Raw genomic sequence first — 13,393 nt, 5'->3', positions numbered from 1 at the left:
TGCTGAAGCTGAAGCTCCAATCCTTTGGCCACCTGATGCAAACGGCTGACTCATTGGAAAAGACCCCAATGCTGGGAAAGATTGAGGGCAGGAGGATAAGGGGACGACAGAGGATGAGATGGCTGGATGGCATCGCCGACTCAATGGACATGAGTTTCAGCAAACTCTGGGAGAGGGTGAGGGACATGGAGGCCTGGCGTGCTGCAATCCATGGGGTCGCAAAGAGTGGAAGAGAAAGGAGGGGTGAGAGCAGGCGGAATGGAAGTGAAGAGGATGCTAAGAAGGAAGGGAAAAATAAAAGCGAATAAGAATGTTGTATAAGAGATCCAGGAGGAGACTTCTCTGTGGGTCCACGGATTAGGACCCCAGGCTTCCACTGCAGTGGGCAGAGGTTCCGTCCCTGGTTCGGACCTGAGAACCCACATGCCAAGACGTGCGGCAAAAATGAGAGAGACAGAAGGAAGAGAGACCGTGCCAGGGAAGGAGATGGGTGTGGCAGAGGTCAGTGAAGGTGAGCATTGAGACTTACCTCCTGACACTCACAGGACTGCAGCCTTCAACCTGCACTAGGCTGAACGACTCCAGTTCAGCTCAGTTCAGTTCAGTGGCTCAGTCGTGTCCGACTCTTTGCAAACCCACGAACCGCAGCACGCCAGGCCTCCCTGTCCATCACCAACTCCCAGAGTCCACCCAAACCCATGTCCATAGAGTCGGTGATGCCATCCAACCATCTCATCCTCTGTCTCCCCCTTCTCCTGCCTTCAATCTCTCCCAGCATCAGGGTGTTTCCCAATGAGTTAGCTCTTTGCATCAGGTGAAGAAAGGATTGGTGTTTCAGCTTCAACATCAGTCCTTCCAATGAACACACAGGACCAACCTCATTTAGGATGGACTGGTTGGATCTCCTTGCAGTACCAGGGACTTTCAAGAGTCTTCTCCAACACCACAGTTCAAAAGCATCAGCTTTTCATGTCTTTGAATGACTCTACCCACAGCCAAACATACACATGGACACCACAAAGCCATCCACTTCTGTATTTCCAGAATTCCTGAGAACACACAGCTTTCCCTGGCAGAGAACTTTATGTGGACACCGAGCACGTGATCTAATGAAGGGTCCTAGGATGGGGAGATGTCCCTGGTTCATCCGGGTGAGGCCAGAGGAATTACAAGGTCCTTAAAAGGAAGAGGGGGCCTCCTTCACCAGGTGGCTCAGCAGGGAAAAATCAGCCTACCACCACGGGGGATGGAGGTTCAATCCCTGGGTCAGGACAATCCCCCTGGAGGAGGGCATGGCAACCCGCTCTAGCCTTTCTGCCTGGAGCATCCCCACGGACAGAGGAGCCTGGCGGGCTACAGTCCTTGGGGTGCCAGAAGATTGGGACAGGACTGAGTGACTAAGCAGCAACTAAAAGGAAAAGGCGGGGGTCAGAGTGAGAGAAGGTGATGTAATAAATTATGGAGACAGAGGAGATGATGGGAGAAGGGAGCAGGAATCAAGGAGGGGCAGAACCGGGAGAAGGCACGACAGTGGATCCTCCCCTCCCCTAGACCTTCCAGAAGGAACTGGCCCTGCTGAGCCTGGCTTTTGCCCCAGACATGGGAGCGCCAGCACTGAGCTTGTCCATGTGTCCCGTTCACACCAGTAACTTAATGATCATCTCTTCAGTACTAGGAGGAAATGAACAGACTGCAAAAGCAGAGGGGAGTGACACGAATGCGTTTCCATGACCCCTGTCTTCAAGAGGGCTTCCCTGACCACGCAGCTGGTAAAGAATCCCCCTGCAGAGCGGGGCACCGGCCTTTGATTCCTGGGCACGGAAGATCCCCTGGAGAAGGGATGGGCTACCCACTCCAGGATTCTTGGGCTTCCCTGGTGGCTCAGCTGGTAAATAGTCCGCCCACAATGCAGGAGACCTGGGTTCGACCCCTGAGTTTGGGAAGATCCCCTGGAGAAAGGAAAGACGACCCACCCCAGTATTCTGGCCTGGAGAATTCCACGGACTGTATAGTCCATGGGGTCGCAAGAGCAAGTTTCACTGTCTTCTCTTCAAGAAGACTGGCTGAGAATGGGGAACTCTGCTCCATGTCGTGTGGCAGCCTGGATGGGAGGGGAGTTTGGGGGAGAATGCATCCATGTGCATGCATGGTTGAGTACCTTTATGGTGTACCTGAAACTACCACAGCCTTGTTAATCAGCTACAGCCCAAATCAAAACAAAAAGTTAAAAAAAGAAAAAAAAGACGACTGGCTGAGAAAAATACAGCAGACGTAATGGTGAGGCTTCAAGAGGCTGCCTTTCAGACTGACGTAGCATCTCCCAACAGAAGAGCCTGAGAGAGCAATGGATCGGAAAGCTTCTCAACCAGCAGCTGGCGGAAACCACTGGTGAGAAAGGGACAGAATCAGAGCTCCAGAGGGTTCTCTCCAAGCCCTGAGATGTCACAAACGGCGACACTTCTTTCCAAAGCCGTTTAGCCATTTCAGTACAAGCATCCTTCCAATTTATCCTGAAGACCTAAGATCAATTCGTGGACCTTCAGAAGTGTGAAAACAAGATGGCTCCCACGGTGGGAAATGACTTCTATCCTCAAATCATTTCCTTTTGGGTCAGATAGTCCTGAGTCCTACTTCATTCACAGTGCCACTTGACTGCTTTCAGAAAGAAAAAAATAAGAATTATATATATATATATTAGGGACTTCCCTGTGGTCCAGTGAGTAAATGTCTGCTCCCAATACAGGGGCCCTGGGTTGACCTCTAGTCCCAGAACTAGCTCCCATAAGCCTCAATTAAGGGTTTGCATGCTGCAACTCAAAAAATCTGCATGCCTTAACTAAGACCCAGCGCCGCCAAAATAAAGAATTAACCTAAACATTTTTTTTATGGTTTTCACAGCACATCATTGTCAGAGATTTAAGACTTGACCCCAGAAAACCCAATGATTTGAAAATACTTGAGAAGATTAAATCCCGGCGTTGTAAAATGCTTCAACTCTAATCTGACGTTTCCAACCATAAAATAACAAATGACCAACCATGATTCCACATTCAGCCTCAGTTCCCCTCATCCATCGATTTTTGAGGACGTCTGTGGTTTCAACATTTTAAAAAAATTAAGCCTACAATGTCAAGAGAACACAGTTAGCAGACATGTTTAATTAACACTGGATTATAAAAGACTCAACAGACTTTGCTGGTGGCTCACTGTTAAAGAATTCGCCTGGGATGCGACAGGCTCCAGAGACGTGGGTTGGATCCCTGGGTTGACAAGATCTCCTGGAGGAAGGGAAGGGCAACCCACTCCAGTATTTTTGTCTGGGAAATCCCATGGACAGAGGAGCCTGGTGGGCTACAGTCCGTGGGGGTCAGAAAGAGTCGGACACGCCTGAGCGATGAAACACCAACAAAAAATAAAAGACCCCATGCAAAAAACAGCAACACAAGAGAGCAAAGGAAGACCTGTTAGGAAAGTGAAACTCCGGAGCTGACACACGCTCCTTTCTCAAGTCACCCTTCGTGATGAATCTGCAGTCTCTCTGAAGGTGAGAAATTAATGAGGACACAGATCCAGCACGGACAGCGCTTCATTCATCTGACGCCACCTCCTTCTCCCCTCGCCAGGTTTTATTTGTTAACCTTCTCCCCAGAACAGCCTAATTTGAACAAGCCAATCAATTACCATTGAAAGGACAAGTGAAAGACTCAACATCCCGCCCTCAACCCCCTCCAAGGAAGCCTTAAATTTTCTAAGTAATTGAGAAGAAAACACAGCCCTGAAATCGTAGTCCATTTAGAAGACTTAATTACAGATAAGTCAATGCTAAATAATTTATGGTCTTCCATGCATATGAACCAGACCAGAACAAATAGCGAGGGAAATAAAAATTCTGAGAATCGAGGCTCCATTGTGGTGGTGGTTGGTTAGCCGTTTAGTTGTGTCTGACTCTTTGCAACCCCATGGACTGTAGCCCACCAGGCTCCTCTGTCCATGGGGATTCTCCAGGCAAAAATACTGGAGAGTGGGTTGTTATTCCCTTCTCCAGGGGATCTTCCCGACTCAGGGATCGAACCCGACTCTCCTGCAGAGGCAGGCAGATTCTTTATCCACTGAGCTACAAAAGGAGTCCCATCCCTGGGGTCAAAAGAAGATGTTTGGTCTCCTGAACACAGCAAACATGGGCTGGAATGACTTTGTTTTCTCCGTCTGATGTTAAAGGTTCGAAGAAGGATTACCTGCACAATGGGAAAGAGTCTTGTCCACTCAGACGCTGGGTAGAAAAGCTTCACGCGTAGGAGGGGACTATTCACACCTGGATAAAACTGCATCCGCCAGGCTGACTCCTTCACTTGTCAGCAGACGGCACAGGAAGGAGGTCGAAGAACCAGTGTAGTGTCCTTGACTTGCGCCCTTGAGCGTCTCAACCCGGACTAGACCTTAGAGCTACTGGTTGCCAGAAAGCACGTGTCCCTGTGAGACCAGGAGTCAAGCTTGTTAACCCGTCATTTACTGAGAACCTTCTGCATGGCCTTGTGCTATGATGGAGACACAGAAGACTCAATCTTCTCGAGTTAAATCACCAGGACTTCATGGATAGTCCAGTGATTGAGAATCCACCTGCCAGTGCAGGGGACATGGGTTTGATCCCTCGTCTGGGCCCATGACCTGCAACTGCTGAAGCCAGTACACCTTAGAAACCGTGCTCTGCAACAAGAGCAGTCGCTGCGATGGAAAGCCCGTGCACCTCGACTAGAGAGTAACCTCCGCTCACCACAGCGCATGAAGACACAAAGCAATGAAGACCCAGGACGGTCAAAAAAGAAATTCCAACCGCCTGCCAAGAAGGATCCCAGGAAGGTTCAAGTGACGGAACAGGACCACGTCTCCAGTCCCGTTTGCTAATGGTGTTCATGAGGTTATGTTACGGGATACCTCACTGAGGTCCAAACTGTTCTACTCCCCATGACCCCATGTCATGCTTCAATAAATACTGAGGAACACAGTGAAAAATCTTATTTCAGCAGTCACCATGGAAAGGGAAGGAGGCAGAGCATGTTAGAGGCATATATTGAGGTTCCATCAGTCAGTTCAGTTCAGTGGCTCAGTGGTGTCTGGCTCTTTGTGACCCCATGGACTGCAGCAGGCCACGCCTCCCTGTCCATCACCAACTCCCAGAGTTCACCCAAACCCACATCCATCGAGTCAGTGATGCCATCCAACCCTCTCATCCTCTGTCGTCCCCTTCTCCTCCTGCCCACAATCCCTCCCAGCATCAGTCTTTTCCAGTGAGTCAGCTCTTTGCATCAGGTGGCCAAACGATTGGAGTTTCAGCTTCAGCATCAATCCTCCCACTGAATATTCAAGACTCTTTTCTTTTAGGATTGGCTGGTTGGATCTCCTCGCTGTCATACGTATTCATTAATATACAATATTTATTTTTCTCTTTCTAAATTGCTCTGTTTGACAGGCTCTAGGTTCATCTGCATCATAACAACTGAGTCAAATCCACTCTTTGTTATGGCTGTGTAATATTCCACTGAATATATGTACCACAGTGTCCTTGTCCATTTGTGTGTTGATGGACAACCTAGGTGGCTCCCAGATCCTGGCTGCAAACACTGGGGTTCTTTGTGTCTTTCTGAGTCACAGTATGGATTAAGCTGTTTGCATGGCGGGAATTGAGACACAGATGTAGAGAAGAGACTCGTGGACATACAGGTGAAAGGAAAGGGCGGGATGAATGGAGAGAGTAGCTCTGACATATATACACACTGAAGTGTGCAAATCGCTCAGTCGCATCTGACTCTTTGTGACCCCATGGACTATACAGTCCCTGGGATTCTCCAGGCCAGAATACTGGAGTAGGTAGCCTCTCTCACACTGCTGCTGCTGCTGCTAAGTCACTTCAGTCGTGTCCAACTCTGTGCGACCCCATAGACAGCAGCCCACCAGGCTCCCCCATCCCTGGGATTCTCCAGGCAAGAACACTGGAGTGGGTTGCCATTTCCTTCAATGCATGACAGTGAAAAGTGAAAGTGAAGTCGCTCAGTCGTGTCCGACTCTTCACCACCCCATGGACTGCAGCCTACCAGGCTCTTCCGTCCATGGGATTTTCCAGGCAAGAGTACTGGAGTGGGCTACTATTGCCTTCTCCCTCCCACATTGCAGGCGGATTCCTTACCAGCTGAGCTACCAGGGAAGCCCAAGAATCCTGGAATGGGTAGCATATCCCTTCTCTAAGGGATCTTCACAACCCAGGAATCGAACTGGGGTCTCCTGCATTGCAGCCGGATTCTTTACCAACTGAGCTAGTGAAACAGCTAGCTAGTGGGAAGTTGGCATATAGCAGAGGGTGTTCAGCTCTGTGATGACCTAGAGGGGTGGAAGGGAGGCTCACAAAGGAGGCGATTGATATATGTACAGATATAACAGTCACACTCTTGCACAGCAGACAATAACACAACTTTGTAAAGCATCTTGACTCCAATTTAAAAAAAAAAAACTGAGAAAAAGACATATGTTTATGAAAAAGATCCCGAATCACCTACAACAAAAATATATTTTCTTAATATTTACTGCAGGTCCCCAGCACGCCAAGGCGTGACGTCCGACAACCCGCCAGAGAAGAGAGAAAACAAGTCCGTTCCATCCTGATGTTAATTACCCTCTTCCTGGAAGCCTGCTGAGTCACAATCACCTGGCTCTCTGAGACAGGCACAAATGGGATCTGCGAACTGCTTGGTTTGAACCCTATAAATGCCCTTCGTGAAAATATTCAGGGGAGCAGAAAGCAAAAGTCTTAATGACTGAAGGCGCCTCCTCAAGCAGTCCTTTCCTCTGGATTCTGATCATGATGGACCGGGGACAACAGCTGCTGGGGGTGACCTGCCCTCATCAGGGCGGCTGAACCACACACGCTTTTCTGCGGATGGCCGTGGCTCTCCCCGGGGCAGGTCACTTTCAGACCATGAAACTCTGGGGAGTTCCCAGACGTTCCTGAGCAAACTCCAGGAGCTGGTGATGGACAGGGAAGCCAGGCGTGCTGCCGTCCATGGGGTCGCAAAGAGTCAGACACGACTGGACAACTCAACAACAACCCAGGCCTCAGGCTTGCATGCACCCCAAATTTCAGCTGACAAACACCAGCTGCACAGTTAAGAGACTGTAGTGGGTGCATTCACAAAATTCCTAATTATGAAAGCACACACCTATAGTATCCATAGTTTGTTGTATATTAACGTGCACACAAGCTCAGTCACGTCTGACTCTTTGCAACTGCATAGACTGCAGTCTTCTTCCAGGAGAATCTTCCTGGTCCACAGATCGAACCCGAGTCTCGAATGCCACCTGCACTGGCCCGTGGGTTCTTTCCCTCCAGCACCGCCTGGGAAAGCCCTTCCTTGGGGCACAATCATCTTCCTTTTGGGGTTTCATGGCCTGAAATGAAAGTCGCTCCGTCATGTCTGAATCTTTGCAACACTTCTCCCGGCCAGAATACTGGAGTGGGTAGGCTCTCCCTTCTCATCCAGGGGACCTTCCCAACCCAGGGATGGAACCCAGGTCTCCCGCACTGCAAGCGGATTCTTTACCAGCTGAGCCACACGGGAGGCCCATATTCAGAGCTGTGCTGTCTAGAGCTCTAACTCCAGACCCAGTAACCACCACCTCTCCTTAGAACCAGGACGGCCTGCTTCACTGCGCTGATTGCTCCTTGCAGGGCGGCTGATGAAGTGACGGCAAGCAGAAGTGCATACAGCCGTTCTAAAGGTTGGTGGTATGAGAAGGAAGACACGTATTGGGCTGGCCAAGAAGTTCCTTGGGGTGTCAGACTTTTCAGCCGACCCGATACTTGTGCAACCTCACACCTTGGTTACATATACCCCATGTTCCTCCAAAAAGAAAATGACAATACAAAAAAAAAAAAAAAAGTTTCGGAATTCACAAGAGAAACGGATTTGATTAATGTGTTGTTATTGATTGCCGAGCCGTATATCCTGATGAGAAATGTGTGTGCACACAACTCTTTTGATAACACAGGTATGTCTACACAAGATAAAAAGAGCAAACTGCGATTCATTCGTTTCCTCATCCGCTATCTTTCATATTTCCATGTTAACCGCAAAAACAGGGGTGGCATTAGTCTTTCTTTATCCATTACAAATTAGCTTTTCTGGGAAGCCAAAAAAGAAAGCAACCTAGCATTTGTTTATGGCAGGATATAGGAAGCGGAGTTCGGAATTCTAGTTGGTTGAAAGCAAGAGTCCAGTGAAGGACATGACCTTGACAATCACCTAAAATCCCGGAAAGGCACTCAAGTTTGTTAGAGTGAAGACTGGAAAATTAAGTGGTTAAACGGGAAACAGACAGTTAAAAGCCAGAGTCGGACATGACTTACTGACTGAAGAAACAGCAACAAGGATCACATATATATCAGCAGGGCTTGATGGACCGCTGAGTCACGAAAAACCTCAACATTTACTTGAAATACATTAAGACATACTCTTTTTAGTATACTGACATACTTTTAAAGGGCTTCCCTGGTGGCTCAGATGGTAAACAATCCGCCTGCGATACGGGAGACCTGGGTTCCATCCCTGGGTGGGGAAGACCCCCTGGAGGAGGGCATGGCAACCCACTCCAGTATTCTTGCCAGGAGAATCCCCATGGACAGAGAAGCCTGGTGGGCTACAGTCCACGGGGTTGCAAAGAGTTGGACCCGACTATGGACTACGTATGCACGCATTTTTTTTTAAGTATGGGGGGGAGGGGGGTAAGTGTGTCAGTTTTGACTTGTGAAGTATCTTCACTAATGTGAGCTCACAACCATCAAAGTACTCTGTCCATTTCCCCTTCTTTGCGCTGTGCTCTATTTCTGAGAAAGAGAAGGATTCTGGGGCCTCAGTGAGCCCCCAACCTGCATTAAAAGTACATCTCATATTGTGTATTCCACTCCTCAGGGCCTCAGGCATAAATGATACAAGGATACACTGAGGCCATTCAAAGACCTCAGCAGCTTCAGATACTGCCTGCAGGATAAAGTGGGATGAGGGTCCATTTCAGAAGAAATATACACAAGGTGAGTCAGAGGATTGACTCTTCTGTCTCATTAATGAGAGAGACTCCGCACTGGGGCTATTTGCAGAAACAAGTGATTACGACGAAGTCCTAAATTCACAGGGCATGCCTATTGTACCCGCCAAAGGAGGCTGAAATCGCTGCTCTGCACTGTGGTGAATTTGAAATAGATTGTTTTTTCTTTTTTTTTTTTTTAAAGAAAACCATTTTTCCCCCACCAAAGTAATTTCAAAGCACTGCTAGATGTGAATTAACCAGGCACTAAATGCTTCCAGAAAATAAACCAGCGGAGATCAGTGTTTACTTTTCTCATACTTACCATTACATTGTCCTTCTAAGAAGATGCTTTTAAAAATGCCTCCGTGAAAATCTGCTTGATTGCTTTTCCATCTTAGCACAGTTTTCCCCTGTTACCATAAAACAGACACAGAGAAAGAGAGAGAAAAATCCACTCAGTCAAAGAGATGGTATCGTTGTGTCAAAACCAATGTGACCTTTCTCCTAAGCCTTCTTTTCGGTGATTAGAAAAAGTAGGGGATAGAGACATCAAGTAATTCTGAACCGACTTCCTAAACTCAAGCAACCAATCAAGAAAGGGCAGTCATTACAGCAAACTGTAGCTTTTCTATCTGACCACACGAGTCCACGGGCGATTTGAGAATTCAGAATAAACTGGGGCGATTGGAGGTCAGCAGTGTGTTAATACTTACCACTTACACTCATTGGGCCGCCATTAAATTTTCATTGAAAATGAACAATCAGTTTAGTTCATGTCTATGTTTGATCTAGTTTATTTAAGTTAAGGATTTAAACTCTTTGCCTGGGTTTCCGTGGTGGTTCAGGAGTAAAGAATCCGCCTGCAATGCAGGAGACTAGGGTTCGATCCCTGGGTTGGGACGAGTCCCTTGGAAGAGGAAATAGCAACCCACTCCAGTATTTTTGTCTGGGAAATCCCTTGGCCAGCGGACCCTGGGGGGCTACCGATCATGGCGTCGCAAAGAGTCAGACAGGACTGAGGCAACTGAACAACAACAAGCTCCTTGCACAATTTGATTTGTTGAAGCCCAACAACACCTCAGGCATCATTTAGTTGAGAGACTAATTCTCAGCCTGCAGGGATATTTTTTTCCTCCAACAGCAGTATGTCAGATGGGCAAGATTCAAGCGGTCCTTGTCTCTCGGCTCTCCTATGGCAAAAGCAGGCTCTTTTTGGTTAGTAACCATCTTGGGGACCATTGGGCACTTTACTTGTCATCTCAGGTTGGAGTCTTCTCTTTACAGGACGACTCTAACAATCCCACTTCTTCCACTTCTAACTGAGGATCACCACAAAGCAAGTGACCACCGCATCGCCGCCCCCCACCACCCGTGAGATATTTGGACAGACTACGCACTTGTCATTGAGTCATCATTTTACTTCTGCAGGAAGACAGCAAGTGGGAACAGAGGATAAACCTTTCTACCCTCAATTTAACACACTTCAACCCTAGAGGACATCAGTACTGATGGTCGGCTTTCAAAGCCAACGACTTGAGCCCATTCTTTGGTTGTAGGAAGGGAGGTTCATGGTCTAATTTTTATTTTTATTTTTTTGATCACTCGTAACACGTAGCCACCATTAGCTACTATGTCATAAATATAGCCGAGGCAAATATATTTGTGAAAATGGATTTGTATGAAACAAACAATCTTAACTGCACTCATTATTCTTGACCCTTCTATAGCCATGTGGGAGAGTTACCATCACTTTCATTTTAAATACTCTTAGGGAAAAGGATATTCAGATGTTAGGTCTCACGACTCACAAGTTGTAAGGCAGAGTTGGGCCCATGTCTGCCTTGAGTTCAGAGAGCACATGCTTTTCCCAGAATCAAGATGCCTGTTTCTCCAAACATAATAGGAATTGTTGCGGGAGGTAACGTGTCCCTGGTGGGTCAACGTTAAATGCGTACGGTGTGTGTGTTCAGTCGGTGGACTCTTTGTGACCCCATGCACTGTAGCCCACCAGGCTCCTCTGTCCATGGGGATTCTCCAGGCAAGAATACTGGAGCGGGCTGCCATTTCCTCCTCCAGGGGATCTTCCAGAGCCAGGGATCGAACCTGGGTCTCCTGCACCTCCTGCACTGGCAAGAGAATTCTTTACCACTGAGTCACCTAGGAAGCCCATAGATACGGCGGGTCAACCTTAAGCATACTGCTTTACGCATGGACTCTTTTTCATTTTTGGCTTTTCAGATCTTACTTCCCTGACCAAGGATGGAACCCGGGGTCCCAGTGTTGAAAGCACCAAGTCCTAAGCACTGGACCACCAGGGAATTCCCATTTGGACTCTTTTCATCCTCTCAGTGAGCACAAAAGGCAGCATTATCTCCTTTAATTGAAAAAAAAAAAAAACCACCAATAAAGGAGGTATTAGGGAACTCACTCAAGATCACAGAGCTGTTAATGGCGGTGTAAGGCTCAAAGTGGGCAGTCAGACTATCAAGACAGGTTGTATCAGGTGGAGCAATTAATACCTTGTCTTTGTCGCACTCTTAGTCCCCAGCCTATGATGACAGGCTTCCATCAAAGGTTACTTTGTATCAGGACCAAAGAGCCTCAATGTCCCAGTGATGCGGACAGTAATAGCAAGCATCCGACTGCAGCCATGAAATTAAAAGACGCTTACTCCTTGGCAGGAAAGTCATGACCAACCTAGATAGTATATTCAAAAGCAGAGACGTTACTTTGCCAACAAAGGTCCGTCTAGTCAAGGCTATGGTATTTCCAGTGGTCATGTATGGATGTCAGAGTTGGACTGTGAAGAAAGCTGAGTGGCGAAGAATTGATGCTTTTGAACTGTGGTGTTGGAGAAGACTCTTGAGAGTCCCTTGGACTGCAAGGAGATCCAAACAATCCATTCTGAAGGAGATCAGTCCTGGGTATTCTTTGGAAGGAATGATGCTAAAGTGGAAACTCTGGTACTTTGGCCACCTCATGGAAGAGCTGACTCATTGGAAAAGACTCTGATGCTGGGAGGGATTGGGGGCAGGAGGAGAAGGGGACGACCGAGGATGAGATGGCTGGATGGCATCACTGACTCGATGGACGTGAGTCTGAGTGAGCTCCGGGAGTTGGTGATGGAAAGGGAGGCCTGGTGTGCTGCGATTCGTGGGGTTGCAAAGAGTCGGACACGACTAAGCGACTGATCTGATCTGATCTGATCTGATGGACTAGGAGCGATTATGACATAGTGGGATTACATATCACTGCTTACAAACTGGCTCTGTTTCTATTTCACTTGATCAGAGGTCCTGCCTTGGTTCACACCCACAGCTCAGTGTGCATTTCACAAGGTGTGAAAGTCAACCATATGTGTCTGTGTCAGGAAAGAACTACCAAAACAATAAACCACTTATTGGAGGGAAAAAAATCGATGTGTCTATTACATTTGTGCTAGAGGACATATTACAGATGTCCTGAAAACAGATCAATATGACAACACATTGCCGATTAATTGAAAATTAATAGGAAATTACATTTTATTATGCAGTTTCACTATATAGGGCATAAAATTATATGCTACCATATAGATACCATCTGTAAAACAGTTACACTATAATTATTAGGTTATTGACTCATCTGTGAAAGTTTCTTTTAAAATCTGAAGTTCTTTGGTGGTCCAGTGGTTACGAATCCACCTGCCAGGGCTGCGGACGTGGGTTCAATCCCTGGTTGGGGAACTTGGATGCCACATGCTCGGGGCACTTAAGCCCATGTACCAGAACTAGTAAACCCGTGTACCACAATTACTAAGCTTGCATTCCACAATGAAGAACAAGTTCAGATTTTTAAAAAAAAAAATCCCTTGGGGTGACTGATATTAAATTCTCAAGTTACACCAGTATTGATGAGTTACTGATATGTTAGCAAATACTAGCATGAACATCTTATGTCACGTTGCTGGCATCTCAGGACACAGCAAACACATGAGTCAAAGCATACAGACCTCTGGCAGAATAGTCGATGCAGAAGCTAAGAACGGTCTACTCCACTCTATGACAACGATTCAAGGAAGCTTCTCCAAAAAATTTCATCTTTATGACCGAAGACTTGTGGTTTCGTAGAGATGTTCACAGCCATTCCAAATGGCCCTGAGCAGCAGGTCCGGCAGACACCTAGAACATAAGGTTAACAGGGACATAAGTACTTTCATAAAAGATGCCGTTGATGAAGCTAGGACCTTTCAATAGGGTACGAATATGATTTTATTCCCTGGTAGCTAAATTCCCAGGTGGCTGAGTGGTAAAGAATCAACCTGCCAAGGCAGGAGATGTGG

The 13,393-nt window shown here is 47.3% G+C and overlaps 1 protein-coding gene across 2 annotated transcripts in view; it reads right to left on the bottom strand.

Annotated features, from left to right (window-relative positions):
* The window catches only part of NLGN4X (neuroligin 4, X-linked), a 396,345-nt gene that overhangs the window by 344,556 nt on the left and 38,396 nt on the right, over positions 1–13,393 (bottom strand). For both annotated transcript variants that reach the window (XM_018044013.1, XM_018044014.1), the window contains exons 2-3: positions 13,064–13,232; positions 9,395–9,482 (exon numbers count right to left, since the gene is read on the bottom strand). The gene's annotated coding sequence lies outside the window, so the exon portion shown is untranslated. The remainder of the gene's footprint in view (positions 1–9,394; positions 9,483–13,063; positions 13,233–13,393) is intronic.

This window comes from Capra hircus (assembly GCF_001704415.2).
Source record: "Capra hircus breed San Clemente chromosome X unlocalized genomic scaffold, ASM170441v1, whole genome shotgun sequence".
NCBI lineage: Eukaryota > Metazoa > Chordata > Mammalia > Artiodactyla > Bovidae > Capra > Capra hircus.
Note: the sequence above shows the minus strand (reverse complement) of the source record. Positions and strands in the feature narration are given on the sequence as shown.